General features: G+C 38.2%; 1 long non-coding RNA gene across 5 annotated transcripts in view; it reads right to left on the bottom strand.

Annotated features, from left to right (window-relative positions):
* Window positions 1–7,491: 7,491 nt before the first annotated feature.
* Window positions 7,492–22,051, bottom strand: part of LOC140696407 (uncharacterized) — a 131,356-nt gene continuing 116,796 nt past the window's right edge. For all 5 annotated transcript variants that reach the window (XR_012072751.1, XR_012072741.1, XR_012072715.1 and 2 more), the window contains 3 exons: window positions 19,059–19,224; window positions 17,374–17,510; window positions 7,492–7,687 (listed from right to left, as the gene is read on the bottom strand). This is a non-coding gene — a long non-coding RNA (uncharacterized lncRNA). The remainder of the gene's footprint in view (window positions 7,688–17,373; window positions 17,511–19,058; window positions 19,225–22,051) is intronic.

Raw genomic sequence — 22,051 nt, forward strand, 5'->3', positions numbered from 1 at the left:
TGGTCCATATAAGTCTCAAACGGGAGGCAACAAAAACATTCAGATAATTGTTTTCTCACTTGATAGGCCGATTAATCTCCTTCTCTACCGAAAAACACCTGCCAAAAGGCATGTTTTCATTTCAGCTTGATAAATTTACTTAACTGATCAGATCAATCACTTCATTGTTAGAGAAATGTAAGAAATTACTTCCTTGAAGATAGAAAACATTTCTAAAGAGATGCTCGCTCAGGTAATACTCATGTAACTGCATAGTCATCTTGAAGTCTACACTTGTTTGCTTCTGCACATAACTTACTGCAAAAAAGTGCTTATCTATTGAATCCCCGGTCTGTGAAAAAGGAAAAGGTGAAAAAAATCACTTTAATGGAGAATAAAGATAGAGCAAAGCCTATGAGTTTATCTTGTCAGCTAGAAGTCCTCTCCCTATGAGTAGAGCATATTTTTGATCCTGAAACCTAGTCTCTGGCATTAGGAAAATGGCTTCTTGCCTGTGAGAGGCCAGATGTAGACCTACCTGTGGGAAGCCCCAGGGTGGGCATTCATGACAGACTCCTTGGCCCCGACATTCAGGCCCAGGTAACAGAGATTACTCCAGTGCTGACACAGAAAGAATTTCGATGGCTAGAACTTGTACGTTATTACAAGGTGACAGAGTTCCTAACTGGGGGGTGTAAAGCCATGGACAGACATACAAGCTGTTTCTGGGCAATGACCTGGAAGTAGCCAGGTTCACAGTCCTCACGGTCTTCCAGTCTTGGGGAGAGCTCCCTCCAAAAACATCACGAGGACCACTGGTCCCTGGGCAGCCTCTATAAGGGAGGCAGGGAGCACTGTGCCCACCCACCCACGTCTGCTGTCATTTGTCTCTTTTGCACGGCTTCTTTGTTATTTGGGGAATAAACTGGCCACTAAACTAGGCCCAAGTCATTCCCGTACCCACCCTGCAATCCCAGCCATCTTCTTTGGTCTGGTCTAGGTCTAACACCTGCTATGGCTTCCTCCTGAAGTAAACATTTCAGCTACTATCAAACAGAAGATATTTTCTTCAGTAAATTCAATTTTTTAAAAATTTAAAACCAATTATTAGAACAAAAAGCCTCAATAGCAAAAAAAAAAAAAAATCCAAATAATCCGATCGTAAAATTGGCAGAGGAACCAAATAGACATTTTTCCAAAGAAGACAAACAGATGTCCAACAGTTATGTGAAAAAGCGCTTGACATTACTAATCATCAGGGAAATGCAAATCAAAACCTTTCAGAATGGCTGTCCTCAAAAGGACAAGTGATAACAAGCATTGGCAAGGATGTGGAGAAAAGGGAACACTTGTGCACTGTTGGTGGGAATGTAAACTGGTGCAGCCCGCATGGGAAACAGTGCAGAGGTTCCTCAAAAAATTAGAACTAGAATCATCATATGATACAGCAATTCCACTTCTGGGTATATATCAGAAGGAAATGAAATCACTATCTCAAAGAGATACCTGCACCTTTATATTCATCACAGCATTATCTACCACAGCCCAAAATAGAAACAACCTAAGTACTCATAGATGGATGAATGGATAAAGAAAAGGTGATGTACATATACAATGAAATAGTGTTATTCAGCCATAAAAAAGCAGGAAATCCTGCCATTTGCTACCACATGGATGGACCTTTACAGCATTATGCTAAGTGAGATACTGTATGATCTTACTTAGATGTGGAATCTTAAAAAAACAAACACATTGAAACAGAGAACAGATTGGTGGTTGTCAGAGGCCAGGAGGCAGGACGTTACTTTCAGGAAGAATTTTCAAGCGTGGGTGCCGTGTACAGCCCTCTTGCACAGGCTCAGGGTGTCAGCTAACAGGTACTGGTGGGAATGTCACCGCTTCTCTGCTCTGATTTCAAGAACCAAACATTTGAAACAGCTCTTTGTTTCCTGGACCAGGCAGGCCCAGGACACTGCATCTTTTGCCTGATTGTCTCTCTCTGAGAAACTCAAGTGCACTTAAGAAGAGACTTGACTGAGACAGTCACCCTTTAACACCCCCAAGGCTGAGGCTGCTACAGGTATTGACAACCCTTATCCCCATCACTTCTTCCCAGGTCTGAGCCAGCAAGAAAGGCTGTCAGGCAGCATAATCAGATATCCTATTAATGAATGTTTATTCATTGATTAATTTATTCACTATTGACTGAGCACCTACTGGGCTCTATGGGGTCACAGAGAAGCCAGAAAGCTTGGCTCAGTCTCCACCCTCAGAGAGCTTACCCTCTTGTAGAAAGAGGTAGGGGGAGAGACAGACATGTACTAAGGCAGTTAGGATCCTGCGCAGTGTGACAGAGGAAAGCTCAGGTGGATATCAAATTAATCACGCTGTGCAAACAAGATTTGTGCATTTTATTGTATGCAATATAATACATTTAAAAAGATAGTTTATTTTTTCCATAAATGGAAAAAATTTTAAATTAAAAATATTGTTTTAAAGGGGGCCTATTAAAGCTTTTTAAAAAATAGGATTTGTTATTAGCCTTCCCCCTCCTCTGCTGCAAGAATCACTTCTTTTAGACTCATTTTCATACTGCATTTATTTAAATATATTTAATTGTTATTCTGATATTTAATTTGGGTCTTTATTTTCTCTTGAAAATCAAGATGTTTACTGATCCTTTATAAACTAACCTACTTGGGGGTATTTACGGAATTCTCATTTCACAGGCATAACACAAATTAAAACAGTGCTAAGTTACTTTGAAAATACAACATGGAATGGAAGTTCTAAATAATAACAGAGCAGATGAGGAAAGACTTACAGGCAATTTAGCAGTTTTGTGTGCATTTCTCCACCAAGAGACAGAGTTTAAGCTATTAATGTAAGAACTTGGCTCTGAGAATAAGTTTCAAAATCAAAACAGAGCTGATAAAACTCCAAAACCCAAAATGTCAAGGAAAAACAAATAAAAGCAAGAGCCTAAATACTACAATGACAATGATTAAAAAAACAGAATAATTTTTAATAAAATTACAGGAAAATAACAAGTCAAATATGATCTTTGAAACATACATTTTTAATTGCTTTCCAAAAATAGATAGTTCTATTTTTTAGAGTTAAAATGCTGACACATTCAGTAAATACTGTGAGTAAAAGAGCAAGCAGTAATGTCTCTGGTATTATGACTGTGCATGTCTAGAGGCAGACCTTAAAAGCTCTCTACGTGGGAAAACACAGAATCAGTGGTCCTGTAATGGTGACTATTCAGCTTTGACTCTAACCAAGATCACTTTTAAAAAATATTTTCGGAGGGTGGTAATTAGATTTATTTATTTATTTATTTTTATTTATTTATTTTTAATGGAGGTACTGGGGATTGAACCCAGGACCTCATGCATGCTAAGCACGCACCCTACCACTGAGCTATACCCTCCCCCAAGATCACTTTTTATTTCACTATTTTAAAGAAGGTATGACCAATGTTAGGATTTGGCAATGTAAAGATTTTGGAAACTTAACCTGTGCACACCTCAAGAATGGAATATTTACCTCTGTGTATTTTGCACTTCTGACTAGCCGTTAAAGACATCCTGGGATGCCTAATTTATTCTAAGCTAATGGAAGTGCAAGAGTTTTCAGCTAGAAGCTCCCCTTGGCCCCCAAATAACCACTTATCTGCACTTAAAGAGAACCTGGTTCAAAGCTGCATTTTATAGTTGAAGAAACAGAGACCTAAGGAAGTGCAGCTCTTGTCCAATGTAACCATTTTTTTCAACTTCATCATGTCGACACTAACTGTGTACTCTCTATGGGCTGGCAACTGTGCTTTACAAGGTGCACCATTTCATCCTCTTAATCCTGAGTGCTTTCCTCATTTCCTTTTATTGCCTGAAGCAGTTGTACACTGTGCTCAGGACCACACAGCTAAAATTTCAGTTGTGGGGGTTCCTTCCTCAGAGCCAGCATTCTGAATCGCTGCACCAAACTGCTTGTTGGTTGTGGAGTCATAGTTAGAACCCAGAGCTCGAGACTACCAAGCAGAGTCAGCATGGTTATTAAACAACCTGTCACATTTTAGGCACTCAAAGATATTGCTGGGCAAATGAATGAATGAAAATGAAATGCACAGAGCATAGGGCTATGTCTTCACAAGTTTGTATGCAGCTAACTTTCATCAACACATTTTAAAGAGTGACTCCATCCATATAGTTAGACAACAGTTTCAAAATTACCTTTCGAAATTACCTTTACATTTCAATCACTATGTTAATGGAAAATAAAATATAAGGCAGTTCAGATAGCGAAAATGTGTATTATCTGTAAAAAGTTGTGACCTGGGAACATGGCTGAGATATATGAGTGTATACTGAAGAAGATAAGAATAAATGTAAACAACAAAGAAATAATCAATGATAATACTAAAACTATAACATTTTAAGGAATTAATGTCAACTTTTTGAAATTTCTAATAAAAATGATCTATATAGAGTATAATAACGTATATATAAACATATTTATATTTCCCTACATAAGAATTGATTTATATGCCAAAATACTGCCATCTGATACTTCTTCACTGAAGCTTTAATATCATCTAGCAGGTACTGAGTGAAAGGGACAGCAAGGCAGACAAGAATCTATTGTAATCTACCATAATCACGTCTATGATTTTCCAGGAAAATATCACGTTAAAGGAGATATTCTGCCCACATTCCTTATTATAAAACACCCAAGTGTTTCTGAAACGTCTGCATTTTGACACCAACGTGCCCTCTCTCAGACTTCTCTCAAAGCCAAAAATCAATATATTCAATACCAATTTATTTAACAAATATTTACTGGCCATCTGTTATATGCTGGGCCCCTAGGATAGAGGAGTGAGCATTGTATTACCTTTTGGTTCAGAAAAATAAGTAGCACTGTGTCAACTTGATGGGTGAACTGTACATTAAAATTCAGTTGACCTTTAAAAAAGGCTGAAACAGTCTTTTTCTGCTAGATGTGTGATTGCCTAGGAAACTTCCATTACAAAGAAGCTAAAATAGGTTTTTGTTTTCTCATTTACATTCTTCTTAGTATTTCAGAGAGTAAATGGTTTTTTAAAATTAAAGATGAAAAAATTTTAAGTTATTATGAGTTTAAACAGAATTTACCTCATATATATATAAGGGAAACTTAGCCATGAATATTTACATTTTAGTAGCAAAATGAGATAATCCCTGCAAGATATTATTTAACATATTATTTCAATCCCATCATGTAATATTTTTTACAGCTGTTCAATAATCTCAATAACTTTCATGATTTTGTAGAAGTAATATCTACTGTGTAAAACATGAACTAAATGTCCATCAAAACAGGAATGGATGAATAAATCATTACAGATTCATAGAACTGAACACTATGTATCATTTTAAAAATAAAGTTTCAGAGATTAATGTAAAAAAAATCTCAAAAACTTAGTTTTGAACAACATACCCATTTGTGTAAAATTTTAAGCCACACAAAACAGTACCCTATAGTACTAAATGGATGTATATAGTAAACATATAAAAACCTGTGTGGATTGAGAAGACTAGAAATGAGATCAAGAATGGGTATCCAAGGGAGGAACATATCAAATGTATCTGTACTACAGTTCAGCAATGACCCCTAGCAGAAAAATCTAGGTGATTCTAGGGCTCATCTGCCTTTCCTCAAGCATCTCCATGCTGTCTTTAGTCTGATGTCAGAAAGTGGCTGTTTCCTATAATTTATTTTTAAAGTTGTTTAACCCTCTTATTTCCTTCTGGTTTAAAGTGCCAATATTATTTAATTCTGAAAAATAACAGAAAGAAAGAAAAGAAAGAAAAAGAAAGGAAGACAGAAAGAGAGAGAGAGAAAGCAAGCAAGCAAGCAAGCAAGAAAGAGAAAGAAAGAAAGGAGAAAGAAAGGAAGAAAGAAAGAAGGAGAAAGGAAAGAAAAGGAAAGAAAGAAAGAAAGGGAGGGAGGGAGGGAGGAAGGAAGAGGGGTGGAGGGAGGGAAGGAGGGAAGGGGAAAAAACCCTCTGAATTTGACATAGTGAAATATTGTTAAGACCTGACACTCTGAGTTTTCAGTTTTGTTATGTTACACTCTTTATTGCATGTTTGAACTATGTCATAATTTTATAGAGCAAATTATTGAAGACAGAAAGAAGAGAACATTTGAAAAAACATGACAAGCCAGAAGGAAAAAAAGAATTTATCATTATTCTACCACCATAAGTCTACCATCTAGAAATAACCACTTCTACATTTTGTTGTGTATTCTACAGTCATATGGGTGGGAAATGGCACCATACTTTTTGTTCCCATTTATCTTATGCACATATATTCAGAATATTAAATATTTATCCTCACATCTTTCCTGAATGGCATTTTATTGTATGTCTGTAACATGCTTTGTTTAATCAATTCTCATTTCCTGGAAACGTAGGCTGTTTTAATTTTCATAATTTTAAATAATGCTTTAATGAATGTTCTTGTACATGTATTTTTTATACATAGCTATGATAATATCCTTGAGATACAGTCTTATAAATGAAATTTCTAGGTCAAAACTATATACAGTTTTTTAGTTTTAATCATGTTTTGAAATTGCTTTCCAAAAAAGATTATATTGAGTTATATCAACAGAATATGACACAGTCCATGCTCTCAGAGTAGCATTTATTATTTTTAAAAATCTTTAATAGTTACATGAAATAGAATTTTACTCTTTAATTTGGGAAAATTTTTCATGCCTTTTGTCTATATTTTAACTAGACATTTATTTGTTTTGTTATAGTTCTGTAAGAGTTTTACATTAAATACATTAACCTTTTCTCATAGGTTGTGAGCATTTTCTCTGGGTTGTATTTTGCCTTTTATTTTGGTTTAGAATGTTTTTAATGTCTTGAATTTTATAAAGTTATATTTATCAATATTTTTCTTTATGTTCTCTGCTTATGTAATAATCACTTATGTATTCTTTAGCATTTCTGTTTCATTTTGCAGTTGGATATTCAACCCATATGGAGTTTATTTTAGCAAATTTAGTAAATTTAGAGCATGCACTCTACCATTGAGCTATACCCTCTCCACCCTCCCTCCTTTACTTCTGGTAATATGCTTTCCTTGTTTGTCTCTTATTTTTCTGGTGGCTCCTTCTCAGTCTTCTCTTTTCTTTAAACTATTAGTTTCCCCTTGAACTCAATCACCCCATGGCTTCATTTACCAACTCCTAAATTCATGTCTGTTTGGCTCAGATATCTTTTGGGGGGAACGTCAAACTCAATGTGACTGAATGTAACATTGTTATCTTTCAGATTTTCCTTAATCCAGCTCCTTCTATATCTCAAGAAATGATGGATCTGTTACCCCAAAATGGGAAGAGAAAAGACCCCAGTTCTTGTCATATCCGAAAGATAAGAATTCAGATGGGAGACAAAGCATTGCTTAGTGAAAGATTTTAAAGGATTTATTAGCAAAGGGAAAGTACACCTTCAAAAATGGGAAGCAGGCTGATCCAAGGGCAGATAGCAATGCTGGTCTTTGTTTGGTCCTCTGTCTTACACCTTCACTTAGAGGAGATCTCTTGATTGATTGATGGCTCTTGCCCCTGGAGTGCTTAGTCATGCTCGTCCCCTTTTGCACATGTCTTTGCCCATGATGCACACAGAAAAACCCATGGTGGGGCCTAAAATCTGCAATGTTAATTACATTACAATGAGTGTTGGGTCATGTACAGTTAGGTCCTTGTCGCTGCTGCGCAGTTGCTGCTGTTGGGTTTTAACCAGTTTCTTGCTGGCACTCGTTAAGAAAAAGTAAAGCCCCTTTATGCTGGAGGCAGGCATACTGCCATCTTCTGGATCATCCTTCCTCTCCTCCACCTTATCTGCCTGGTGCCCTGACTTAAATACCTACTTAACAGTTCCACCCAATTTTTTATTCCAGAAATAGAGATATGATCTTGATAACCATCTCTTTGACTAATCATCAAATTAGTCAATTTAGTCTCCTAAACATTTTTCAGACATGTCTACTTCTTTCTATCTCCATTGTCAATACAATGGTCAGCTCTGTCCAATAAAACACAATGTAATCCACACATGCAAGTCACACACGTAATTTTTACTTTTTAAGTAGCCATGTTAAAAAACTAAAAAGCAACAGGTGAAGTTAAATTTAATAAAATAATTATTTAACTCAATATATCCAAAATACTGTCATTTCAACATGTCATCAACATAAAATATTATTAATGTAATACTTAGATTTTTTTTCTTACTAAGTCTTTGGAATCTGGTGTGTAATTTATATTTACAGCACATTGTAATTTGGACAAGTCACATTTTCAAGTGCTCAGCAGTCACATGTGGCTAACGTCTACCATACTGGACTGAGCAGCTCTGGTCCAAGCTCTGACCATCTCCTTTTGCAGTGTCTATTAATGGGCTTCACACATGCCCACCTGGTCCCTTTCAGTTCATTCTTCATGAGCACTCAGAGTAATTTTTTTCTCAATGCAAATATACTGTTATGAAAGCTAAAATCCTTCAGTGACTTCTCATTTTTTCCTTTGACTGAAGCCTGAAACTCCCAACATAACCTATAATACCTTCTATGCTCTGACCCCATTTAATATCTCGAATTTGTGTAATGTGCCAAGCTTCTTTTCATTTCATAGCCTTTATAAAAGGCTGAAATATTTTTGCTCCTATTCATCCTTAATTTTTTTTTTTTTTGGTACAGGGAGGTAATTAGATTTATTTACTTATTTATTTTTAGAGGAGGTACTGGGGATTGAACCCAGGACCTTGTGGATGCTAAGCATGTGCTCTACCGCTTGAGCTATACCCTCCCCCACCCTTAATTTTCAACATGCCACTTACTTACAGAATCCTGGATACCCTTTTCCTCTCGCTTCCCCCAGAACAGCTTAGAATTCCAATTATATAGTCTTACTGCACACAGTGCTTTTATTTCATGGTAAAAATTATTTGTGTTGTTATTTGCTCAGTTTAGGCCTCCCATTTGGAACTATTAGTCACCCTCATTCATCTTTATAGTCCGGCACCAAAAACAATGCTTAACACTCAATAAGTGTATGTTGAATATATGAACTGGGCCCTCTTACCATTATTCATGTGAGAAAAAGCCAAGGTTACTAAGATGGACTAGACCGATTACGATTCACATCCCTGGGCTAGGGGAGGGGCTCTTCTTCCTTGAGCACTGAGCTATCTCACCCTTGAACAAAATTAATGTTTTGTTAATAAGAAAAAGGGAGAGATGGCTATTGGGTAGACCAGTATTTTTTACCAGAATTTCTAATTTATCATTCTGATAGACTGCTCACCTACTTTGGCTTATATCAGCCTCGAGAAAAGCAAGGCAGAGCCAACTGGTGATAAATTTGTGGATGAAGGAGTCTTGTTTTGTTTTGAACTATAAAAATAAAGAGGAAGAAATAACACTGTGTTTGTCAGGGTTCTCCAGAGAAACAGAACCGATAGGATATATATAAATATATATAAGAGGAGATTTATTATAGGAATTGGCTCACATGGTCATGGAGGCTGAGAAGTCCCACAATCTGCCATCTGCAAGCTGGAGAACCAGGGAAACTGATGACATAATTCAGGTTGAGTCTGAAGGCCTGAGAACCAGGAGCTGGGCTGTCCCAGCACAGAAGATGGATATCCCAGCTCAACAAGAGACTTTGATCTTCTTCTGCCTTTTTGTTCCATTAGGGCGCATTCACGTTGGTGGGGGCAGATTTCTTTACTCCACTTACTGATTCAGATGCCAATCTCTTTTGGAAAGACCTTCATGAATGTACCCAGAAGTAGTGTTTTGCCAGCTATCTGGGCATCTCTTAGTCCAGTCAAGTGGACATATAAAGTTACCATCACACAAGAATTATTAACCAATATTCACAAACATTTTCCTGTATCACTGCATTCAGTTGTCCCCAAAATTCTGGACTACCTTATTAAGTTGGCATTGTTACCATTATGCCTAATTTACTTAAGAGAAATGCCAAATCAGGACAGTTAAGTGATTTGTCCAAGGGAATTTGGAAATTAAATATTATGACTTGGGGAGGGACACAGGTATTCTTATTCCAAAATCCAAACTCTTTTCCCTATACCAGTGGTTCTCAGTATCAGCCTCACCAAAGAACTTGTTAGAAAATCAAATCCTTGGGCCTCACTCCAGACCTAAAGAACCAGAAACTCTGGGAGTCCAGCCCAGCAAACTATGTTTTACCAGGTGATCCTGATGCACACTTAAGTTTGAGAACCACTGTACAACACCATACTACCCACATTACTTTCCTCTAAGTCGATCAAAATTTTTTCTGGTTATTTTATGGTTTGGCAGAAAAAGAAAAACACTGCCTTGTCATAAAGATCAACCTAGGAGATGTTGGTATGGGCACTCAAGTACATCATAAGAAGTCAAAGTTGTACTTATCTTACTTCCAGATTCACAGGGCTCTTGAAATTAAGAAGCCACTCAATGGACTCCATTTCCAAAGTTACATTCCCGAATTAAATAAGTAGTGGCCAGTTACTCCCTGCACATAACTCGAGTTATATGTCTATGTGAGCAGGCAAAGAGAGTTAGGGAAAATCTATCTCACAGAACTTATTTTCTTTTACTTAAAAATGAATCATACTAAACTTTCTCCTCTGCCAAAAGAAAAGCCCTTTACTTTCTGGTTTCCATACACTTCTGTGACCCAAACTTCTTATCACAAAACCTGCAATATTTTCTCTTTCTTAAAAAAAAAAAAAAAAGACATTTCAGCGGCTAATAATCATCTCTGAAAGATGCCCTAATTCTTGAACAAGATAGATTTGTCTTCCAATGTTTCCTCTGTCTTTAGCTATATTTTCAGGATTACAATGATTCTAACCCACAAATCGTGGGCATATGCCCTGCTTACTATCTATTCTCCACATTTCTGGCATATTTGTGAGGATAAAAGGAACCATAGGCCCAAGGTCCATGTCAGGCCCAACTGATATGTTGGCAAAGCCAGTCCCTCCATCCTAGTTTTGGAGCCCTGGTTACTCTGCCAGTAATCGTCTGACCAGCATCGTTATCCACCAGCTTTTGCTGCTGCTCGGTTTTCTCTGAGTTCTACTCCGTCATACTTTACCACACTGTCCTCCCCTAACAGCACGTCTTATACCTCATTCTCTTAAGCTTCACCTCCACACAAGGAGGGAGCACGGTGCTGACTCCGAAGTCAGGCCAACCGTCTACAGCTGATGACCTTGAGCAAACTACTTAGTCCTTCAGTTCAGCTCCTCATCTATGAAATGGGCACATGCAGTGGCTCTCAAATTCTAGGGTAAATTAGAATTACCTGGAGGGCTTGAAAAAGAGAAAAGAGTGCTGGGCCCCTCCACAGACTCCGACGCTGTAGGTCTAGGGCGGGACCTGAGAATCTGCATTTTTAAAAAGGCCCAGTTGACGCTGACACTGCTTGTCTAGAGACCACACTGAGAACAGCTGGAATAATGTTATTAGGACGAGAAATGCTATTTATAAAGTGCCCAATTCAAAGTAACCACCTAGTGAATGTGAATCTCTTGCCCTCCACCTCTATTTTACACGTCCTCAAAGCAAAGGAAATAGATGATAAAAATGAATTAATGACATTGGATTTGAGTGAAATTGAGCAAATGCAATTACCTTTGGGCAAGGACTTTCTGGAAGCAAACCAAAAGAGATATTTCAGTGGAAATACACCAAAGGAGATATTTTAAGTAAATGAATCTTTAGATGCTATTAATAAATATTGGCAAAGGCATCGAACAAAGGGCACTCTTACACATAGTTAGTAGAAAAATAAAAATACATATAATTTTAGAGGGAGATTTGGTTGCACCTACCAAAATGTGAAAGATACATATCTTTTGACCTAGTATTTTACTTCTAGAAATATATTCTTCAGACATACACACAAATGCAGAGAAATATAGTGCAATATATTTGCACTGCAGTTCTTAAACTCAAGTAGGCAAGAAATGTAATTTTTTTCCTTTAAGTCAATTCATACATCAAGCCCATTGCACCGGGGGATAAAGATAGATCTAGTTCATTTCAGGATTCATTCCCTGACAGTCTTCTGGAGTTGCATCTGAGAACCAGGAGGCATGTACAGAGCAGAGGGTTTGGGGTATGTGTAGATAGGTGGTCTCATGTCATAATCCACCCAGGCTGTCATCTCCTGATGTGGCCATCATTCTGTTGGTACTTGGTAGATTTTATATACAGATTGCTGCTACCTTTTCACAAGATTTCCTTCTTGTGGTCCCATTCTTTCTACAACCCCCATACCAGGCTGGGCTGCCAGACACTTTGAGAAGCTGAGACCCTCACTCCTTTGATGTCACTTTCAGTTGCTTGGGATCGTTCTGATGTTTTTGTGTCCTGTAAATTCTGAGGTTGTCTAGGGCTCTAATCATCTACATAATTACTTATTTTAGTTCCACTAATAGAGTAGATTAATAAAGTTCAATCGCTAGGTTTGAAAGTGTCACAGGTTAACATTTGAAATCTTGTATTACTTTAGTTTTTGTCAAATATTGAAGAAAGGAAAATAACCATTTTGATGGTGAAAAATCTTGTTTTCAAGAAAGTCCCCAGATGTAAGCCACTCCTTAATCAGTGACTCAGTGATTATAACTTAGCAACATGCAAGTCTGTGTTAACTATATATAGCTCTATTTTTGTATGCATTGAAATGAGCCTCTGATGGTCAAAATAGTTTTATATTTTCAAAATCATAGCAGCTGTTTATCCTTAATTTTGAGAATAATTTGGGGAGCTATGTACTCTACTTTTTGTTCAAAAGACAGGAATGACTTCACTGTTTAGATGCAGAAAGAAATATGTTAAATCATTCAACCAATGCCACTTGGAATAGACTTCTTTAAAGCATATTTTGATTGTGTAACTGTTCTGAACTAAACTTGGCTTGCCAAATCTCTGGTTGTTATATAACCTCTGAGAAAATACAAAAGTAAGATACATAGATAGACTTAAATAAAAGACAATAGGTTGAGGCATTTTAGCATGTGTTTTTTAAGCACTCATAATGTGCCAGATGTTGTAGATCCAAAGATAGATTGAACACAGTTCTGTCAATGAGATCTTAGACTAGGTGGAGAGATAACTGAGTAATAGAAGGTTCCATCAAACCATAAATATGAAGTACAGAGCCAGATAGCTTTTATCCTATCCGAAGAAAAGCTTCGCATTGGAAGTAACATTTAAGCTATGGTAGAAGAGAAACATATTCAAGAAACAGGTACAGAATTACCCCAAGGCAAAAAAAAAAAAAACAAACTTATTAATTAGACTGTGAGCTCTGTGTTGAAAGGAAGAATGTCTGACTTATCCACTAGATCCTTAATGCCTAGAAGAGTGCCTTGATACACAAGAGATAACATATATTTGCTGAATGAGTGAAAGCATGACTTCAAGCAAAAGTAAGTAGTTGCTGGTGGTTCTATCTGGTTAAAGCACAGAAATATCGAAGCTAACAGATGAGAGGCTAGAATGCTGGATACAGACCAAATGTCATAACTATTATCTTCTAAGGAATTACAATTTTGTCTTGCAGAAAATGGGAAACCATTAATAGCCTTTGAGTAGGGATGTGACACAAGTGAGGAAGTAGTAAGATGTTGGGACTAGGGCTTGGGACCAGAGCTCATAGGTGAGGATCAATGCTAAGTGCTTATATTGTAAAAAGAATAGTCAATTATTCAGGCAACAGGCTTTACCTTGACCTCCATTGACCATCACCCTCCTTCCCACGCACACATACAAGCAGCACTGGGGAAAATGAAAACAGGGAGTACAGCATTCTTGGTGAGGTGGAATATCTCCTCACTTAGCCAGGATGCCTGGGCAACCCAATAGCCTCTGCACCCTCCTCCAAACCCTGTGTCCCTTCACAGGAAGCCAGGGGAATCAAAGCAGTCCTCTTCTGTTCTTTCAGAGGGCCACAGGACTTGGGAATGATGATCCACCTCCCTTCGACTTGTCTTTATAGGAAAATTACAGAACAGTCCCTTTTGCTAGGCAAGCTATTATAGCAAGCCTCCTGTTTTCATGCATTTCTAGACTAGAAGGACAGATCAGTCTCCATGTTCCAGTTCAAGAGCCACATTCAAGCTTTCCCTATGGTTCTCTCACCTCGTTCTCCACTGCACTCTGATGCCCTATCAGTGTGGTCCCAAGATCCCACAACTCATTACACATTCAGCCAGGGATGGAAGCAAAATGCATAATTCCACCCTTTGGTGTGACACTCACTCAAGTCCTTACTCCCAACTCCTGCCTCCAAGCCTCATCACTTGACTTGAAGGTGGATGAAATATACACACAGAAAGGAGTGGGGAAAGTCTCTTTCCACAAACATTGCCCTTGGGAGTGCACTGTCTGGTTGAAGCTGGGACAGTAGAAGAAATAGTTCCTCCCCATCTTAATTTAGAGGGTTATTTAGCCCAATTTCTGACTGCTGTCTTTGGAATCTGGGGCTGACCAGCGTTTCTTGTCCTACCTGTAGGTCTGAGAAATCAGTTTTAGGGAAACAGGGAAAGTTTCACTCAATATTCAACACTGGTTCCCCAAAGAAATATAATGTAAACCACACATGCAATTCTCAATTTTTCTAGTAGCCACATTAAAAAGGTAAAATAAAAGAATTAATTTTATCATATGCTTCACCCCAACTTATTCAAAATATATTTCAACATGTGATCAGTATAAAAAAAGATCAGCTGGATAATTTTCATTTCTTTTTTCATTCTGTCTTCAAAATCTAGCATGTATTTTATAATTACAGCACATCTCAATGTAGGCTAGAATCATTTCAAGTAACTGGGAGCCATTTTGGGCAATGTTGTTATAGATTATCTTGTGCTGAAAGTTAACAATGGTTTCTTATTGCTCATAAATTAATTCCAACTTTCTATTACAGATATATTTGTGTTTTAGACAATTGTCCTGAAGGGTGAAGGGGAGGGCACCTTCTCTCACCACAGGCTTGGAGATTTCACTCTCTTAATATGTCCTCATTTATTAATCAATTATTCAGAAACTCAAGTTGTTTTAAAATATCCTTTAAAAATGAAACTTTTTTCTAACTCAGGTTATTGCCTAATTAAATAGGGACAAATGTCTAGAATAACTTTGCTTTGAACTTTGTATCCCAGCTTTTAAAAAATTGATGAAATTTATTATCTCTTAAAATACAAATCAAGTTTTTCTTCCATAAAGGCAGTTCAATATAGCCCTTTGCAGGTGGATGGGTCTACTTCAGCTGAACACAGGCTGGATATGCCCCATCTGCTCTGTTTCAGCTTTATTTCTTCAGATTGAACAAGAAAGAATCAGGAATGAAGAGTAAAATTGAAGTCATTACTCTTTAGATTTTTTTTTTTTTGATTTGGCAGTTTGCCTCATTCCACAGAGACTTTACGAACTGCTATGTCTTAACTTTTTGAAGGTGAGAACTGTGATCTGATCTGTATTCTGTGGGTTACTTAGCACACTGAGGGTGCCCAATAAATATTAAACAGGAAGACTTTATTGAACCGCTCTGCACCATACACTTCCTAGTTCATCCGTCGTGCCAACTTCCAGTGCAGAACCATTACGAATAGATGGGTGGTTGGACAGATTAATGAGTGAATTTATTTGATAGTTTGCTGCCAAAATTTTGCTACCTATAATTAAATCATATTTCTTGGTCTTCACCCATGAATCACAAGGAGAATAGTCTCACTTACATTAATAAAAAGCCTAAGTATGAACAAATACAGACTAAGCTCCTTGTCTCTGAAAATTTTAAAGTAGAGGTTAAAGCCCAGTAAACTCCATTTCCATCAACCCATAAAACCAGAACCCCCCAAGTGACCTTCTGGCACTTCAAAATCAAAGCACTTTAACAATATCAGGATATGTAGAAGTCAATACAATATTGACTTCAAATTATTCAACACTAAATGATATTCATTATGGTTTTAATGCTAAAAGGGTTTTACTTCTTCAAAGCTATTAACTTATTAAACTCAGTGATTATAAAATATTTTATAGAGCACCTATTATGTTCCAGGCACTGTTTCCAGACCTGGAAAACAGGTCCTGCTTTAAGCAAGTTTACAATCTATTAGAATATTTAACTCAATAGGCTCTTGGTTAAAATATTTCAAATGTTTAATCAACTATTTTAATTTAACTTAAGTATTTATTGATTTAATTCATTTCTACTTAATAGAAAATCCAAAAAGTAGGTATTATAGCAGGACAATGGCCAAGATGATTTGATTATAAAACTAATGTTCTTTTTACAGCACTGTGACAAGCACTTGTCTTTCTAGTCAATGTGTTCAGGATTAGGTTAAGAAAATTTCAAGATCCCTTCCAACTTGAAGACTTTTTTTTTCTGGCTCTGTAATAAAATATTGTATTCCACATACAGTCTCAAGAAATATGGGTGTCAATTTGAAAATGAAGATAATAAGGCTAAAGATAATACTGAGAAAGCAACCAGTTCCTGAAGGGTTTTTACAAGTTTATGAAAAACTTGACCATAAAAATGCAGTATTATCATATCTTTATAAATATGATTAAGATGACAGAAATTATATGGTAAACTGAAACCTTTCCACTTTGTATTCAAATATATTAACCCCTACTCTTCCAGAATTGTTCTGAAATGTGTTTCCCACACTACTTAATATTTGATTGTTTCCCTATAAGTCATATGGTGCATTTCATGAATGCCTTTGACCTCCTCAAATAGTACGACCTTCTCCCTCCACCTGAAAACCTCCCACAGCTGAACTGCTTCACACTACTCTTGAATGCCTATTACAAATATATTTGTGTTTTAAAGGGTTGACTCAAAAGGTGGTAAAGAGGGCAGGGAATGTGGGAGGCAAAAAAGAAGTTGGAACAGACAGTCTCTAAAAGACAGGAGACCATTCAATTATTTAAAAAAATCACTTTTGGGGGGAAAATATTTGTTTAAAAAATTCTGAAAGACATATTATAGCTCCAGCCTCACTGAATTACTTAAATAAAGGCTAGTTTCTAAAATCAACTTGTCTTTGAAATTTGCATCTTAACTTGAAGAAAAGTAGGTAAATCTACTATCTCCAAAACCATCAATCAAATTTTTCTGTGTACTGAGGCAAGGCAAGCATCCCACTTGGAGATGAGAGGATGGATACCCTCAGCACCACCGCATTCTGAGCTCCTGGATCATCTCTTTAGTTCCATTCTGTACTGTAACCGCTTTCTCAAATTTTGGCTTCTTGAAGAAGCTGCTGATACCTCAAAATCAAAATGATACCTTCAAGTGCTTTTCCTGAACTTCTCTCAATTTCATATATCCCACTAGCATTTATTCAATAATTTTATGTGCCAGATGCTGTTTCCCAGGGATGCAGAAATAGATGTTTTACTCCTCGCTCTCAATTTACTCCCAGTCTAGAAAAGAAGAGAGACACAAGAAAAGAAAAATGGAGTTAAGTATAGTGATACAGACATGCATAGTCTAATGAAAGTATCATGAAAGGGTCTCTAGCCTTGACTAGGACTCAGAGAGAAGGTTTCCTGGGGAGCATCACGCCCAAGGGAATGAAAAAGAGCAACTGGGATTCCTCAGTGAGGCACGGAGGCAAGTCGCCCCTGCGTTTTTCTGAATTTATACCCATCATGAAGCTCATTATTAGCACATCCCATATGCTCCTTCTCTCCCTTTCTGGAGAGTGAGTTCCATGAGTCAAGGCCCATACTTGGCATAAATTTCTCTCTTTCCCAAGGCCTAGAATAATGTCTTTCAGACATACATTCTGAGTCAAGCAGTCCCATTCTGCAGTACACAGGTGATTTGGGATTAAGAGATGTACAAGCCCAGTGAAAAAGTTATTTATTAACTACATCAGAACTACATCTTGCAGGACTGGACATTTTTCTCACATTGAAGCAGATGCAGACATCTGAAACCTTTAAAGAAATAACTGAGCAATTCCCCATTTCCATTTGCTTACTAAACCAAAGGCCATGAAACAACTCTAAGGCAATCATTTTGATTTTGTACCTTGAGCACACTTGTCAAATCTCACCTAGAACAGGGTAGACAACACAAGCGAATACTGAATGGTGCTAAAGAGGGTAGCTTTCCATACTATACATCAAAATGATAGCATTGAAAATCGGTGCAAGACAAAGCAACTTCAACCCCAAAAGACTGGTTGAATTGTAGCTTCCTTATTCCTCTTCTCTCTCTTCCACAGTCAGCCCCAGGAATTCACAGCAGGATACCAACACATGTGTTTATATTTGAGTATAAATGCACACAAAATCCTGGTAAAATCCAGTCCTAAATGCTTATAGCAATTGTCTCTGATTAATATATTAGAATCAAATAGCTTATTATTTTTCTCTATTTTCTTTTCTTTTTTTTTTTTTGTAGTGGGTATGTACTCCATTGATAATCAGAGGATCTATTATATTATTAAAACTTGAAGCCCAGCTTCTATCAGTCTGTGTGCATGTGATATGCATCCTGATAGGGCCTGTGGGTTTCTTTCTATCCCCAGCCCCATGACTTGGACCCTGGCCTCTAAGCAGTGTATTTGTCATAAGTAGGACATCCTCATGAAAATTTTAAGCTCAGGGAGAAAGAGGATATTTGAAATCAGAAAGAGCTGGAAAAGGCACTTGCTAGTTTATCTGCACACAAACGCTGGCTGACACCTAATTTTTTATTTCTATGCCTGCATTCACTGAAAAGCCCAGCTTTATGTGGAATGTTCAAGTCACGCATTAGGGATGCAGATTCCTATAGCAAGTGATGGGTTTTCTCTTCTTTGACCTTCAAGCAACATAGCACAATCATGAGATAATATGCAATTTTCTCAATTTTGTGGATGTGACTCTAGACTGTAAACTCTTTGAGAGCGGCCTTGTTTTTCCTCTTTGTAACTCTACAGAGATAAGACTATAGGGTATTAAATAGAACACCCTACTCACCTTTTCAGTATCACAGTGAGAAAGTTGGGTGCCCTGGGGAATTTGAAAATGCAACATTTTAAAAGATACTTTCTGGTCCTTTTAAAAAATGGCCTCACCAAGCACATGTATATAGTAGATATTTGGAAATCTTCCTTGCGATGAGCGTACCAATCTTTACTTCACTCTAAACAAAATGATGGTGAAAGCATATGCTGTTATTGTAGAAATCAAGCCATAGAAATATAATAGACTGTCTAAATCAAACCTAGAAACATAAGAAAATAAATAAAATTGCCTCTTTCTGAGTAATTTCTGCATTTTTGTTAAATCTTGGCTTGCTTATAAAAGATTGTCACCTTTGAAGAAGGGAAATGAACAGGTCACATATCTGACAGGTCATTGTCATGTTGAAAACAGAAGTCCTGAGTGTGAAGCAGTGTTTCCTAATGAATTTAGAATATGGTATCATGACATTTTGTATGATGAGAACTGATTCCAGGCTCTGAAAAGGATAAACTCATTAGGAATAAGTCCTTCGCTGTCCAACTGAATGGCATTTACATTACATTCTTCAAACAGCAGGGCCCCAGGGAACCTTGAGAACTCCAGACATTAGAATCAGATCTGGGGCCCCAGGCAGGAACGACACAAGCCACGCACACTAAGAGCAATTCTCAGTCATCCAAAGGACTTGGTGTTAAAGACTTTTTCAGGAACTTAAACCAGAGAAAAAAGTAGAGAGCTGGCAACCATACACCACTCAAAAGATGTTAGCTTTAAAACAATTTCATACTTTTTCTTGGCCTAATTCTAACTTGAACAGAAAGGAGATGGTCTGGTAGGTAGCGTTTCTCAAATCTGAACATGCACACTGATCACCTGGGGGGTCCTGTCTCCCAGGGGATACTGATGCTCCATGACTTAGGAGTGAGTAGCAAGTGCCTGGAATACCATAGAGCCCTGCATGGTACACTGAATCTGTTGGGTTCCGAAGGATTGGAAAAGCTCTGCCTTTTTTCAGAGCCAGCTGTTTAAACCAGCAGAGGTGGCACTGGGTCGGGTGTGTGCAGCCCCTGAGGTGACAGGAGGCTCCAGGCCCAACCTGGGCTCTGTCCTGTTGGTCAGTACCTGGCACATTTCAGCCACATCTGATGCATGTGATGCTGAAGGAGAGGCCAGCTGTGCTCCCTCTGGGCTGGAGACTGAGGGATGCTAGGAGCATAGCTCGGACAGCAGAGACCAACCTCACACCTGCTGGCACAGCACAGTGACATAAAACATTGTGTTCTCTTTTAGAAAAAGCAAGGTGGAGTGCAGGAGGGAACGCTAAGCCCCTGTGGTTGTGGCTTCCTAGACTCCAACTTTTCAGAAGAATGTGTCCCTTCCTTCTGTCTCCATCTCTTTGCACAAGACGGAGCCAGCCCATCACCTTCATGGCTTCCCAAACTCCTCTCTAGGACCAGAAAGGTGGTAGCCTCTGACTTGTCTGTACTGCAGTCTTTGACTACGACCACCATCACTGCCGTTTTGGCTCAGGACACCTTTGTGCAGATCAGAAGGTGACTCTTCACGTGGGAATGAAGATGTGGGCAAACCCAGGCACAATTTGGTGGGTGGAGCCAGGCTGGGTGGAAGGTCCAGCTGGCCCCAGGCGGGCACTTGCACGAGGCACAGCTTGCACCGCTGCATCAGCGCCTTCCCTCCATGAGCACACGATCAGCTGCCAGTGAGCAGATGATGGTTTAGGGACAAAAGTGCTTGGAGCTCCTCCAAAGTGACCTCATCCCCAAATCCTGGCGACATCTGGCCTTTCTTGGCTCACGTAGGGCTCCACCTGTGGGTGAGGCTGCTTCATCCAGAACCCTGCCTAACTACTTGCAAAGCTTGCAGGAGGCCCCGAGGAGAACTGGGAAGGGGCCTAGGGCTGCTGGTCATCCAGGAGCAGTCCGTGTAGGGTGACGCCCTAACAGCTCCCACACTGTACTGAGACACCACTTTGCATCCTAGTGGGGACTCCGCCCTGGGCCCTGCAAGGCCAGAGCAGCCTGACTCATCGTGCTGCCTGCGCCAGAAAAATCGTCAAAAATAGGCAGGAATCCTTGCCAGGCCTGCCTCACCATGGATTCTGTGCAGTAAGCCCTTAAATATACTAGGCAAACCAGGAGCCTAAAACAGTTCAACTCAGAATAATAGAAGTTGGTCTTCTTCTCCTTCCTCAAGTTGAATTCTTAATTGTTAAATGTCAGGCTTCCTTTGTTGATATAAAAATGTTCAAGGCCAGAAATCTATAGATTTTGGAGTGAAGTGTTTATAAAATTAATTAATTTGCCATTAATGGCCATCTGATTTCTACTCTGATCTGGTGGCTGTTTAGAAGGGTATTTTCAGTTATTTATCCATGATTTTGTTGTTGGTGCCTAGTTTTATTAGACTGACTGAAGAATATGGTCTCTGTTGCTCCCTGTGAGATGAAGTATATGATTCACAATTGTATATGCTCTGAAATATAGGAAAATAACACGTAATTCTCTGCCAGTAAAACACAGATGTTGTAAATATATGCGTGTGTGTGTGTGTTTAAATGTCTGAAAGGGAGTCTGCTGACACTTTTCAATGCATTGCATCTTGATTAAATTACCTTTGCACTTCTGAAGAGTTCTGTTTTCTGTAGTTTTGATGCTGTGTGCCTGGTGAATAAAGATATAAACTTTGCTTTGGACTTCAGCTTTTCCCATGATGAAATAACCCCTTTGTCTCATTTAGTGCACTGGTGGTGTAGCTTGCTTTACCTGCTATATGGATATTGTCATCCTTCTTGCATTTTCATTTGCATTTGCCTTTGTGATTCTGCACATCCTTTACAACTTTTGTCTTCATGTTATTTCGGGTGTGTGCTGATAGAAGACATATATTTGTGTCTCTTTGTAAATTCAATTTGGTAGTCATTATTTCACGATAGGGAATTTGGTTCATCTGAATGTACTGTGAAGATTAACATTTTTAGTCTGATC

Source organism: Vicugna pacos, chromosome 1 (assembly GCF_048564905.1).
Source record: "Vicugna pacos chromosome 1, VicPac4, whole genome shotgun sequence".
Lineage (NCBI taxonomy): Eukaryota > Metazoa > Chordata > Mammalia > Artiodactyla > Camelidae > Vicugna > Vicugna pacos.